Source organism: Aythya marila (genome assembly GCF_965140915.1).
Source record: "Aythya marila genome assembly, chromosome: 1".
Classification (NCBI taxonomy): Eukaryota; Metazoa; Chordata; class Aves; order Anseriformes; family Anatidae; genus Aythya; species Aythya marila.
Genome location: NC_139042.1, coordinates 76,333,163 through 76,348,507, shown reverse-complemented (window position 1 = coordinate 76,348,507; position 15,345 = coordinate 76,333,163). Strand labels below are relative to the sequence as shown.

The 15,345-nt window shown below is 43.7% G+C and overlaps 1 protein-coding gene across 3 annotated transcripts in view; it reads right to left on the bottom strand.

Moving 5' to 3' along the window:
- SHROOM2 (shroom family member 2) overlaps nucleotides 1-15,345 on the bottom strand; it is a 124,312-nt gene that overhangs the window by 17,798 nt on the left and 91,169 nt on the right. The window lies entirely within an intron of this gene.

Sequence of the window (15,345 nt, the reverse complement as noted above, 5' to 3'; positions counted from 1 at the left end):
AACAAAAGCACTAATAGGTTAAGTCCACTATAAATTCAAGAAAACTCTTCTTTGGAGAATTAAACACCGCATTACTATTTAAATTAATTTAAAAATATATTTAAAATGAAGTTTGGAAGACGACAGATTAAAAGTTCTATCTTCACATGTGTGCGATCCAATTACTTTCACAATTTTTATTGTTATAGTGCTTGGATCTGTGACATTTTAGCACTTATGGAAAACAGTTCTTAAAAAAAATCTGGATATTTCCATTAAGCTGCCTGATGTATGGGATTTTTAAAAATCGTAATTCACGCTGACTTTTACATTTCAGTAATAAAGTAGCACTGTACTTCCAAGAGAGATGGGTTTTTCACAATTTAATTCCCAAACAGTCCCTCACGCAATTTATCTCTCATCTGGCGTTAAATTTTTAAATTCAATTTTAGCATGCACATTTTCTATTTAATATGAATGAGGGGCTGAATATCTTTTAAAGTCAGATCTCTTCATCTTGCTCTTAGCTAAGTGCAGCTGGTTCAGAAAACTTTGAGCAGTCTGACAAATTCTGAGTCAATTCTCTTTTATGAAAACAGCACTTCTTGACTCTCATTTTTAATATTAGACCGAGGACAGTTTTGTTAAATGAAATGATTTAAGGCCAGAGAGACCAAGGCCCAAGCTTGGCACTGCGACTCAGATTTGGTTATGTGGCGTCTCTCGAGTCAGCTGGTTTGCCCTGGGGAGTTCGATGTGAGCAGAACTGGGCCTGTAAATAGTTCCACTGATTTTAATGGAAATATTTACCAAGTGAAGGCTTCAGGCCTTAAGTATCAAGTGCCGTGTTTAAATCAGCGTTTTTCCTCATCTCGAGAACCCATGCATGGCACAGTTTTCTTCTAGTTGAGGCAAGAAAATGTTGTGCCTCCCTACTCACCCTGACAGCCATAAGCCACAAGATCAGGCGGTGTGGTAGCTGCACTTAGGCGTGTGGAGAAACCCAGGGCCCAGCCCCAAATGTCTCAAAGACAAATGACATGCACTACCTCAGCCAGGGTGCACAGCACGTACTGAGCTCAGCATGCACATCACAAGTGGGTGTGCTGCTGGAAGCAAACTGGACAGAGCGCGCCACCGACCTGAGGTGTTTACATACCCAAAGCATGTCATAAAATTTGCTTACTATTACCCTGGCTCGGGAGCAGTGAATGCTTTGGTAGTCCCGTCACCTCACAGAGCAGAGCACCAGGAAATAAGCAGTCACAGCATGGGTGAATTTAGAGACGCTGCCTCGGCAAACACGGAGATAAAACCAGTGGTTGCATACGTGCTGTCAGACAGTTCCCACAAAATTAACCAAACGTTACGCAGTGCCACAGAAAATGGGTCTCGGACAAGGTGGCCACATTCAACGCTGAGGCTAGTTGGCATTCAGTGTGGGTGGATCCTCATGCAAAACATGCTTATCACCATATTTTGGAGAGATTTGAGCTTACTGTTCAGAAAGGAGGAAAAGAAAGCAAGCTTCAAGCCGTGGGAGGACACAGTGGCAAGAACCTGCAAAGGTGTTACATTATTATCAGTACTACGAAGTCCACTGAGCTGCTCAGCATCTGTCTGCGCTCCAGGTAACCCTGTGCCCAACAGACAGACAGTTCAGAAGGGAGGCCTGTGGAATCATTTAATTATTCATAGAATTATTTAAGGATAATGTACCACTGAAACGAGCTCATCCATAAGCAAGCATCGCAAAGCAAGAGGCACAGGGAGAACATGACTGTCGGCTTAATTACTGCTGTCATTCCAGGTAAGAGAGTGGTCATCTCCCACAGTTTAGGGTATCTCCAAACCCACAGCTCCCCCATCACCACCCCCATGGCAGAGTGGCATAATCCCAAGGGCAAGAGCCCCCTCCTCGGGCAGGGAAGGCACCCAGCAAAATCCCCATCCTTGGCACACAGGGGGTCAGGCTGCTTGCTCCGTGCACTTCGCCTGAGCTGCAGGGGAAGCGCAGTCAGAATTTCGTAAGTACAGGAGCCTTCGTATATAAATCAGGGCTGGCTACCCAGATGGACAAGCACATCCCCCAGGTCCCTTCCAGCTCAGGGCATACATGCTGGGTGCTGAAACATAAAGGCCAAGGTAAATGCTAAAGACAGGGAAATCAAGCAAACCTCTGCAGTCCCGACAGCCCCCAGTAGTAAGACAACAACATCATAGAAAATACACGCACACACTGAGGCGCTAACAGGAGCCTGACAGTGGAGCCAAGGAGCAATTACCCAAGTGAATCACGTAGAGATACCGATCAGAAGGGCAACATTTCTGATTGCCATAAAAAACAACCCCAAACCACTTCCTCCTTTTGTCCCATCCTCGGGATTTGACTAAATCTGGCCATAGAGGCAGAACGGTCTGGCTGATCGTCCCGTCCCAGCAGAGGCAGAGCACCCTGGTGGACCCAGTATGTCGGATTTGCAGCTGTCTTTGCAGTTTATCTGAGAGTGCTTCAGGCTGAGCCAAACAGTGCCACGAGACGCTCCAACTCCAAAACCCCAGACTAGATAACCTTGGCAAAACTGCATGAGCTAACGTTACAAAAGCGCACTGCTCGTCGGAGACCTCACCTACACGCTGACGTTTAACCATAAAACCCAAGCACAGTTATGTAAGCAACCGTGTGCTCCAGCCGCTTACTGGCACAAGAAAGCGATTGGAGTGGCTGTTTCTGATTTAGCTGAAATTCCTCGTAGGACTCTACAGGCTACGCTGGAAAAAGGCCCTCATACCTGAGTAGGAATCCTCCCTGAGAGTCCTCATCCTGCAGCAACAACCCCTCATTCCCTAGGCCGCAGCTTGGCGGTGCCTTTAAGCTGACCTCAATGCAGATATTTTGCCTAAAGAGGCAGTCTCCTCCTTAGTCAGCTCCGATTTTGTCTCCCTGCACTCCTCCTCGCTGCACTCGCAGTAGCAATTGTACAGCCCCACAGAAAATTGGATCAAGGAACTGACCTGGCTCAAACCAGATCATTATGTGGCTTACAGCAATTGTGAAACGCAGCCTTGGCTCATGCCAGGAGGCTGTTTATAGGCAGGGCCCTTGCCGACATGCTACTTCTTCAGCTGTGAACTTTATGCGCTCAAACTGTGCTCTCATTGTGTACTTGCGGAGCACTTTGCACAGTGGGATCCAAGAGCACTTGTGCAATAGCCTGCAAATAAAGAGCAGCTTCTTCTACCCAGCACAACGCTGCTCGGGACCACGACAGGACATGACGAAGCTGGGACGGGACGCACAGGGTGAGACTCCCTGAAATTCGGGAAGAAGTCAGAGGTCTGCTCGCGAGTCAGTCTGTACTGATACCGGCAGCGCAATCTGAGAGATTCACATCGTACTGAAGTGATCTCTACAAGCAAATCACACGTGGGTCTCGCCGTTTAGGGGATACATTTGGATACCCCAGCACAGGTCAGGGGGACACACAAGGCTGTCTCAGGTCTCACTAGACACCTGTGCTGTGCCAGATGAATTGAGTCCAATATTTCCACGGATTATACCTGGCACAGGCACTTCACTCACATGCAGACATCTGTTCGGTATCTAAATCCTCCTCTGAGTCCCAAATACTTTTTCTTTTAGAGGCTCTAGCACCCCAAATCGGCTATACTGTAACAGTGGCAAGGAGACACTGGCACCAGAGCACCAGCCTGGGCATGCAGTACGAGGGCAATTTGTACTGGCAGCCCATCTTTCTGACAAGCACTGCATCTGCTGTCACTACTGGCTCGGCACAACATGCAGCAACCACTACGCAGTAGGTAAGGAACATATTCCAGAGATGCCTCATCACACCCTGGAGTACAAAATTGCACAGAAGTGTTTATTATTCCTCACACAACAGAGGATCCTCTGGAAAACACACGATTTATTCACCACGATGATTGTGCCACAGTGGTCACTCCTGGAAGAGGCGCAACATGAAGGTCACTACCAAGAAGCAGAGCTGGTCACTGCCTTGGTCTGACGAAGGCAACTACCATCCCAGAAGCACTGCTGAGCCAAAGGTCTTAAAACCAAAGTATGTCTTAAGATGAAAAGAATAATGAAAACAATGAATGCTGTGCTGTCTCTCTCAGAAATATGCCATGATATACTCTGGAAGACACCAGGAGGTCCAAAACCAGCAAGGCATTTCACAAAGCACAGCACACCCCACAGCACATCGCTGTTACGCTACAACCCGCTTATCACGATGTGAGTCTTGGTTCTCCAATTCCTCTTCGCAATGCCTGCTAACATCACCCACATCTGGTGGTAGCTATCTGTTTAGTCACACTAGATATTGCTTAGCCGTTGCACCCAATGCGATAGAACAAAATGTCAGTCTAGCTTAACAGCCCCTCCACAATCACCTGCCTTTATCACAGGAAGAAATATGATAACAGGCACTGCCTGTCAGTCTGCCTATCCTATCAGATCTTCCCTCGTGTCCTGCCTGCATGGCAACACACACAGCAATGGATTTTCACTTTATGTTCTCTTTCTAAAAGCATTACCCCAGGAGAATCGGAACTAAATGTAACAGACCCACGCCAGTCCTGCATCCAGTAAGCAAAGATATGATGCTGATGGATAAAATGTAGGCCAGTCAGTCACAGGTAACAGCACAATGCATTGGTCCACAGTAAAAAAAAAAAATAATAATAAATTAAATTTGATTAAAATTAACTATCTTGCAGCACAGGAGCTTTTCTTGGGGGAAAGGGTGGAGGGAGAGATGTTGTTCTTTCCTTAGTTCAGAAAATACAAGCCCCTCCTCCATTTTGCTGCACATCAAAAATCAATGATAAAAAAAAATGTTTTTATGGCTGTTTTCTTACTTGCTTTATCTATTGCATGCCTGTCCTAGCACACAGCAGATTGCCTGTATGTGGATTTAAAATGAGTTCTGCTCACTTGAGCAAGCCAGTTAATATGCTCTGTACTTACACACCGAATGCAATCATGAGAATATCCCAACAGTCTAACAAGACCCATCATATTACATAAATGGCAACCACTGCAGAGACAAAAGGCAATATTTTCAAACAATGCTAACAAGGAAATCACTTTCATGTTAAAAAAAAAAAAAAAAGCTACAAGAAAAATGATTTTTTGTGAATTTATTCAAAAAAGCCACATTCCAATTGCCATTCCTATGATTTTTTTTTTTTAACCTCTAGACTTTTTTTTTCTGACATGCTGTTGCTATTTTCTTGTTGCTGTTACCACAGAAAACAGCTGCTTGCAGCTGAACAAAAATTCAGGAACAGATCAGAAGCTATGAAATGAAACGCTCTGTGAAGAACAGCGAGGTCACCTGGGTTTCTCGGGCAGGCAGCAAAGCGAACACACAGCTCACCTCCGAAGACAAAAAATCCCCCAGCAGTTATTTAAATTAATTAGCATGCACACGCACACGTTTCAATAGCCATCTTTTCTCCCCGCGCTGCACTCACCCCTTGCTTCCAGTAGTCACATCCGATTCTCTTACGCTCCCAGCCCCTATCTCCTGCTGCTGAGGAAAGGTCTTCGTGCGAGCCGGCACTCACAGCCGCACGCTTGCCAGGAAAATGACACGATGAAAAGCTCTCACACCACCCCTCGCCGAGAGGAGCCCCGAGCCTGGCACCCCAGGCAGCACACAGCACGCAGCTCCGCAGCCCTCGGAGCAGAAAGCGAAGGCTTCTGAGCGGCGCTGCCCTCTCATCCCCTGTGCATTATGCCAACTGTGAAAACAAAAGCTGCTAAAAGCAGCGCGTGTGCGCGAGCACATGCACGCAGAGCATCCTAGCTGGAATCGGCGCACGCTTTCCCCCCCGTTCTCCTGAAACATCAGCGAGTACAGCAGGCGTTTCTACCAAGCAAAACACAAGCCTGTGCCCAGCATTGCACCGCTCCCAATTTGTTACTGTAGCTTCTGCTGATAGGGACAGCAGACAGCGTGTACTCAAAGACCTGGAGAACAAAAGAAATACTGTATGAATACATACTGCAATCTTCCGTCCAGAACCGAGGGGGAGAGATAATTAAGGCTTGTCCATCTCGCTGCCTCTCTAATGTGCCAGCACGAAGCGTAAGGCAGCCTTACCAGGATTTACAGATGTTTATCCACAGTCACTGGATCGGTGAGCTTTGCATCCCTGCAAATGTGCCAGCCCATTTGAAAGCCCCACAGCACTGAATCCCTCACAACCTCTGCGTCTCATTTACTGTAACGCAGAGGATTTTCAAAGCCATGCCTCACAACAGCTGGCTTGTTTTTGCCTGCTTCCTATGATTGACAAGTTCATACAGGCTCCGTCAACTTTAACCTTGATAAGTGAAGGCTTGGTCTGTATTGTGTGTTACATCACCAGAAACTTCTGACCTCAGGGAAAAGATCTCAGAGACTTCAAAGCTTTTCCCTTCCCCCGCACCCACCCCCTGGTTTTGGTTAGAAAAGAAAAAAAAAAAAAAAAGATTCCTAAAAGTCCTTTAATTTTGTAAGGGTTTTTCATCTCATTTGTGAAAATCATTATCAGCAACAACAGTTCCACGAATCTTAAATATTTAAAGCGTTTTAGAAGATCAGTGTGTTACCGGGCTCCTTTCTGAGCAAGATTCAAATAACCAAGTCTTTAATTTTAGAAGGGAGCCCTCATCAACAGCCCTCCAGCTTGAATTTTTTTGCATGCGCTGTGTGTAGAGGCGCTCTTCGTGCAGGAGGTTGTGCAGGGAAGGCACTGAATGCTTTCATGCTACACCAGCGCATTGCCACCCCCACGCTCCCTCTGCGGAAAGCAAATGCACCACGGCCTGCATCAGAGCAGAGCGGGAGGTCCTTTCAGTTTTTCTGCAAGAACACTTTAAAGACTTAGCAGAGGGACTGCACATAAGGCTTTAATATGAATTATAAGGTCATTTTAAAAGATGACCTTCAAGAGAGGAAAACGTGACTTAAACTGCACATAAACAATGGTTTGGTATGTTGGTACTACCCTGATACCCAGTTAATCCACTCCCCTACTTTTTTTTGTCTCCCAAAGCTGTCAATCTGACTTCTATATCTATAGAGAAAGACTTCAAGAAAAGTCATTCTACCTTTGCTGTTTACATAAAGCAAGGCAAGTGGTTAACAGCTCGTAACAAGTCTGCCTGCCCCCTTCAGAGACATGGACGTTCCAGTTAGCGCTTTGTTTTTCAGCACAAAACTTTACTCACATTTACTGGCGTAAACAGCCTTATGCATGACAGCAAGTCATAATCCACGTTGCCTAGGGGCTTCTAGTAGAAGGCGAACATTTCACAGGGCAGCTTTTACTACAAGGACGGTAAGTCATGCCATATGTTCAGAGCATAGGGACTGCTGCACCGAAGAGACAAATCAGTCACCTATTTCCAAAAATGTTTCCCAACAAGTCATTTAGGGGAAAACAGAATCTATAATATATCAGTGTATGATGTTTGATGGATATAACCACTAGAGACATACCTTACATTACCTCCAATCTCCCTACTCAACTTTTATCATTGAAATAGCCACAAGAAGATAGCTGAATATCAAGCGATGCAACTAAAGCGTAGTCTTAGACAGTCTTCATTCTAATCCTCTTTCCAGGGAAAGCAGTAAAAGCACGCCAGAACAGCAACAGAAAAGAATGAAAGCTTACAAATTTCTCTCTCTCTCCACTTTCTCAGGTGCCGTTCCTGTTGATCGCACCCAGTTTAATACCTTCAGAATCACACCTCGGGCTTCTCCCAGCTGCTAACACTTGCTAGCACTCACCGTTGGGGGTGGGGGAAGGAAGTTTTCCCAAGCAGAAGCTACGCTCCAACACTTCCTTTTTCAGGCCACCGTGTCCTTGCATACCCCTAGCTGTCCCTGCACGCACAGTGGAGAACAGATGTGCCAACGGCAATTAAATGAAAGGCACTTTGCTCAGTAACAAGAAGCTGGAAGTAGAAAAAAGGGGTTATGTGAAGTGGGGTGGCTACCGCCACGCTAACGGAGAGGAATGCAGAATTCACCTAACAAAAAGGTAGAGGGAAAAAACACACTGCGGGGAAGAGGCATTTGGATGGGGGAGAAACAGGGCTACGTTTCTGTAGTGTAGAGGCAAGCACGGGCTTTGGAGACAGTCCAGCATCCATTTAATGAGATCCAGCAGCTGCTGGTGAGTCAGGGCAGAGCATCACAAGGCCTTGCAGGACATGCACCTGACAGTCGCTGGGCTGGTCCTATGCTAGAATTACGAATGGGGGGGGCAATGGTGTAAGGTTTGTCTGAATTGCAGGACTGACCCACTGTGTAACGCAGGAAGAAAGGATGGATAGATCTTCTGGGAGAGCGTGAGCGAGTCAAGAGAGGAACCAAGAGGTAACAGTGGTAGAAGGCACCTTCATTAGCACTCATTTAGCCACAACCAATTCTAGACCACAAAATAACGCACCTGGGATGCTCCTGAGGAGCCACAGATCTCGTAGCTGAAGCAGCTCGGAAAGTTCTAAAATGGACAACAGAAGGAAGAAAAGAGTACAGTGGGACAATTTAACATGCAACTCCTGACTTGATCCTGAGGAATGAAAAGAATCTGGTTCAAAACATTGCCACCGAGGAGCTACCCTGTGCCAGTGGCCATATGTATTTAGATTAATCATTCTTGAAAGAGCAAGAATCCACACTGTGGTATTTAATTTTGAAAAGGGCATCTACATACTGGAGAGGAATATTTTTTAAAAGAACATTACACCAGATGGTGCAATGCTAAGAGATAACATGTGACTGAAGATACAATACATAAAACTTGGAGAAAATGCACAATACCTTCCAACAAAGTAGACCACCCTTTTTTCTCCCCTCTCTTTCCTTCTTCCCCTTGAAAGGCTGGATTAGATAGTTAATTTAAATGGTATCCACCAGAGAAGTAAAGCCCCACCTAAATGAGGAAAATTCAGAACTATTCTAGCAGAATACTGATAAACAAAAGACTGAGGTAAAACTTCTTAAAGGCTTTAGGGAGGGGACAAAAAAAACAAACATGAAAAAAAATGAAAAAAAAACAAAACACTTCTTCAAACATAGTAGCAACCAGACAGATTAGACAGATTATAAGGAAAAAGAACAATAGTAAGAGTACAAAGGAAATAAGGCATATACGTACTAATAAGTACTAAGAAAATAAGGCATAAAGCCTACTTGACTCCCTTCACATTTGTGAGCGCAAAGAGCAGCCCATGTAGGAATTATTTTCAAGTGGTGATGAAGGCACCAAAGGATGAGGTCCACAATTCACTGGGTAGCCATGAGTTACCAGGCCTAGATGATGATCACCTTAAACTCGCATAGGAAACTGCTGAAACAGTGGCTGCGATGCACAGCTCTCCATTTGTACGATGCCTGGACAACTGTTTGAGCAAAGTGACACATGAAGTGTTTGGGGAAGGAAGGTGTAAGGCTACTAAGGAGAGAGCAAGGAAGAGAGCAAGAGTATATATTCATTATGAATCCGGAGAATTTCAGATCCGTAAATTTAATATTTAAATTAAGCAAACAAGTAGAAATTATATAGAGATTCAGCAGATGCACTAACTGGCATGTTAAAATGACTGCTACTCATGTGGGCTCGTGCAGAAAAGCTATGCCTGAAATGCATTACTCTTATTAGTAGGGTCACTACACACGTGGACAACAGAGACCTGGATGACAGAGACTACTCAGAGTTTTAAAAGATTCTCAAAAAAAACCACAACTATCTCCAGAGGCTCCTAATAACTTCTAACTGCCATCGGACAAGGTCCCCTCTTCCAGCACCACCTGACCGACAGCAGTGCTTCCCGTATCCAGCTGGTTTACAGAAGGGGTGACAAGGAAGGTGGCAACAGCTCTTGGTGAGAGGACTTCCTATCACTGAGTGAACGGGTCACAAAACGACAGATGAAATTCAGACTTCATAAAAGTAGTTACTCACAGGATAGCTTTTCATATACCTCAACAACATGTACAACATATACAGTAATGCGTAACAGGAATTACCGCTGTGCAGGAATGAATATATGTGTTTCACAGACCATTCTATGCAAACATCTCAAGCAACAGACAAAAAAAAAAACAAAAAAAGAAAAAAAGAAATAAAAAAGGTTAATCATAGAATCATAGAATGGTTTGGATTGGAAGGAACCTTAGAAGACCACCTGTGGTGGTTTTTACCCAGCTGGACAGCTGAACTCCACCACAACCACTCTCCACTCCCCCTCCTCAAAGGGAAAGGGGTAGAAAATACGATGAAAAGGGCTCAAGGGTTGAGATTAGGACAGGGAGATCACTCAGCAATTATTGTCATGGGCAACACAGACTAAGCATAGGAACATTAAAAAAAAAATAAAATAATTTATCACTAGTGGACTAGAACAGCAGGAAACTAAAAGCAACCCCAGATCATGTTCCCCCCCCATCTACCCCCTTCCACCTCCTCCCCCCAAGCAGTGCAGGGGAATGGGGGCTGCGGTCAGTCCCTGACGCTGCATCGCCACCACCCCTTCACGGTCACTCCCTGCCCCTGCTCCACGTGGGGTCCCTCCCACGGGATGCCATCCTTCCCTGAGACTGAACAACCCCAGCTCTCCTGTCTTTGTAGGAGAGGTGCTCCAACCCCTTGATCATCCTCGTGGCCCTCCTGTGGAGTTCTTTTAACAGGCCCATGTCCTTTTTGGGCTAGGGGCCCCAAAGCTGAATGCAGGGCTCCAGGTGGGGTCTCACAAGAGCAGAGCAGAGGGGGACAATCACCTCCCTCGACTTTCTGCCCCTGCTTCCGATGAGGCCAGCATACAGTTGGCTTCCTGGGCTGCAAGTCAACACTGCTGGCTTCTGTTGAGTTTTTCATCCACCAGTACCCTCAAGACCTTCTCCACAGGGCTTCTATCTACCCACTCACTGCCCAGCCTGTAGTCATGTTTGTGACTGTCCCCACCCAGGTGTGGGACCTTGCACTTGGCCTTGCTGAATGTCATGAGGTTTGCACAGGCCCACCTTGCAAGCTTGTCCAGGTCCCTTGGGATGGCATCCCTCCAGCATGTCAACCACACTGTGCAGCTTGGTGTCATCCGCAACAAGGAAACATGATGTTACCTTATGAATTCATAGCGTGCACTAAAGTTGTTGCAGTTCTCCCACTGCTCTAAAAGCAACACGGGAGAGAGTGGAAAGACACAGAAGAGGACAATAAAGATGGGAAAAATCATGCATTAACTCTCACAGAGGAACAACCCCCTCCTGCAAGAGATGCTTTTCCTCACATCATCACAAAAATCTATGGATGGGTATCAAAAGTCAATGTGGGTCCAAAACCACTTAGATTTTTTCTTAAAAAAAAAAAATAAATAAAATAAAAATAATAAAACATATATATATATATGCACACATACACACATATATATCAAGGGTTGTTGACAGCAAATATTTAGTATTGCACCTCTTAGATGCAGATAACCAGAGGCTGGGCAAGGACACCTGGAAGCATGGCTCTGTGTTAGCCTTTTATTTTCTCTGAGCATCTGCTACTCCTCAGTTTGACAAAGGAAACCTGACTGGGAAGACATTTGGCCTGGCTAGCATGACTGTTTTTTAAGAATCAACTTCTTTCATATAGGAAGGATTCCAGGTTACGGTATCTCACAGCATGATAGTTATTCAGCTATCATTCGTCAGTCAAATACACTAATACACTGGAAGGACACAGTGGTTCGTGGCAATAAAACTTGTAATAATGACAAGTATTTACAGATGGCTAAGAAAACGAAAGGCTTGGGACTTCTAACACATGAATACACGCTGATGGCTTTACTCTCCTTTGTTCTCTATATGAATGGGAAGAGCTACAAAAGTGTTTTTTCAGCTTCAGACTGGGAAAGTACATACTTTAAAGGAGCCTGAGATTGCACTGGATCACCCATTAGACTGTATCAAACGTAGGACGACATCAGTGACAAAAAGGTGGTCTGACAGATGCATTGGCAATCTGCATCTTACTGATAAAGAGCTGCTAGTGTAAATAGAAAGGGCGTCAGCAGCTCGTGTTCTTCAAGTCTTAACAGCTAAGGACCAGGGAGGAGGATGAGCATGCTGGCTCTCCTGCACCGCCTCCAGATGACGACAGAGAGCTGCACGCAAACTGCTGGTAGGGGAACGCTGCTCTGGCTGGGTGAACAGCACGTCTTCTCCGTTTAACTCAAATTAATCTCCCTCAAAAAAGAGCACTTAAAGGTTTAAGTCCTTATTATGGAAGCCCTTATTACAGTTAAACTGATCTTAAAAAGAGGACACTTCACAAGCTCTTGAATGAAATGAGGATGTGGAAAGTGCTACTGCACTGAACATTAGATCAAAAAGTAATCTTGTACATATCACTTTTCTTCCTACACAATAATACATGTTAGGTAATCCCATACTCAGCAAACTGGTAAGGAATATTTCGTTTCTTTATCAGAGTGAAAAATATTATGTATTTACGTGGAAAACATCAACAACTGTAGGTGGCATGTAAAGCAGAGAATTTTGACCTTTTTCTCACTGTAACATATTGAAGCTTGTTAATACATGCACAAAATGTTTGCCAGTCATTTTGCACTGATTTATAAGGAAGCAGTTGCCCAATATCGTAACATCTCTTCCTCAAAAGGAAAAGGGAGGAGGGTGAAAACATTTTGCTTATAACCTCTGGTGATGTCCTGATAAGCCCTACAATGTCTGAGATGCATCCATCCCGCAATAGTCATCCAGTAAAAATTTCTCAATTTGATTCTAGCAGTGTATACACACTAAATACAGATTTAAAACATATTCTTTATTTGACACAATGCCTGCAAGTAGAGTTCTGCTCATATTTAATGAAATGGCCCTTTTGCTATAAAGAACACCCACTTCAGCTCTTTTCTTGCATTTCAATACCTGAAGTACCTCGTTGAGCAGATACTACCCATTGCATATTGCTACTTTTTTGACAGCAGAGTAAAACAAACAAACAAAATATAAAACTTAAAATTACTGGAGTTATAAAAAACTGGGTAGTTCCTAAGAACATTTCCAGTGTCTAAATGACACCATTTTTCATTGTAAACATGAAATTACACAAGAACTAGATTTGTCCAAATGTGTCACGTTGTTTTTTCCTGCTAGCTAGCCCTTATAGCTATGTTGTCCCAATGCACACGAAACAGAACAAGCTCAGAGAAATATGACCAAAACACATATGCATGTTTTGTGTGTGTATACACTTCACATACATATAACCACACACATGTATGACGTATCACCCCTTTCTAAATTCTATTCCACTTGATTTGATTCAGGAAACATAAGACTATTTAAATTCCTACATTGCTGGCGATCCTTCTTCCTCCTTGCATTGAAATTTGCTGTTGCACTGCCTGGTCAGCGTGGAGGCTTGATATTCACTAACTCCTGGAAAATCAGATCCCTTATGAAGCACCTGGTGCTGAACTCAGAAACCTCTCTGTCAGCTCCTGCTTCTTAACTGTGTCTTTGTCAGAGATTTTAGTCTTGCTTTCTTAGAATATTAAACGTGGGCACTTGGTCTACTTAGGCATCAAGAAATGGCTTTTAATCTGTTTCTGTACGGTGAAGGCTGTTCCTCTGCCTTCAAGAGCTTAGGTAGGAACAACTGCTAAGGCATTCAAGGTCAAAAAGAAACTTCTTATAGCATTTAATTAGAGTTGAGTCATGCTGTGGTCCTGTACTTGACATGTACATGGTCCTTTATTTGACACTTATTAAATGTTGAAAGATTTTCTGTGAGCTGTGATCTCATAAATCCTTTTCAGTTTCTGAAATTATCTAATTGTTATAGACACTGCAGAAACATTTTAGAGGGATACAAGTCAAACACTCTGAAAGTAAATAAGCAATGACTGTGAACACCTCTAGTAGGTGGGAGTCTTAAGAATTAGCTCATAAAGCACGAGTCTTTCGATGCAGACTTTTTGTGTGTGCTGTGTGATCCTGCAAGAAGCCGCAGACTACAGGCCAGATTACACACTTCCATCTTTAAATTTGAAGGACTACGTTAGTTCAGAAATTGTGGATATTCCTACAGGGAAATAAATTGTATAAGCTGATTATGTCGTTAGACAAATATGGAGAGCGAGGCCCACTTAAATAAGGACAAACTTTACATGTCAGAAGCTAAACTTTGGTAACTCATTTGCAATAGAATACGATAGCATTGTTAAAAATAAAAAGCATCAATTTTCTTTTGCAGATCAGCAGTGTCATGTAATGCTTTTAAAGCAGTCCTAAAGTTAAGAATATGCTTAGAATCGCATCAAGCCACAGTATAAAAATATTCAGCTGATGGCAGATGACTACACACCTGGGAGGTTATAACAGGAGTGGTTTGCTTCTAGCTTGAGAGATAATAACGGCTACTATGGACGACTGCTTTGTGTTCCTATAAAAATAATACTATACGCTATTAAATACTGAAATTCAGAAGAACATGATGTAGCTCTTCCAAAAAAAAAAAGGAAGATGAAACAACCTGAATTCATTGGAAGCGTTCAGTAATCTCAAAAGGGAAAAATACAGTCCAAAGATGAAAGGAGTTCTCAAATTATCTTCATCAATTTTTTAAAAAAACAATACACACAAAACAAAAACAAAAAACCCAAACCTTTCAGAAGTAACACTGATTTACATTTTGCAACTGTGTGCTAAAAAATATTTCAGAAAAATGCTGTAGCAAAATGAACTAGCAGCTAAAAGCTTAGGAGAAAAAAATGCTTATTAAGCTTTTCTTTGGTTTGATTTTAACCATTTGCTGTTACAATATTCCAACCCTTTTTTGTTCTAGATTCAATGCATTAAAAAGACTTGTATTTTTCTTGAAAATAATCAGGAATGCTGCAATGGCATATTTTCAGAGTTTACTTAAAAAAACAATTATTCATTTTTTGCAAACCTGCTCTGAAGGGGAGAGAGGCCAGAGGCATCGTGGCATGTTGTTGGATAGTCTCTAACTCACAGAAGCATCCGTGAGTTCCCAAACTGGCTCTCAGCTTGGGTCCCTGTGTACGTAACACAAACACTGAGGGCTGGTCCTGCGTTCAGCACAAGGATGCTGTCTCTGGTAGTGAAAAGGCAACTGTAGCACACAGACCTCAGCAGCACAAAGTAAGGGCCAGCAGCAGTGTAATCCTAACCAAAATTGTCAGAAGCATATATGCCCATGAGGAAGACTTAGGGTTGGGTGCTATTCATGTCCTAGAACATATCACAGATTGGGTAGATATGCCGGCTGCTTGCAGAGTGCTAGTTTTTAAAAGGAGGA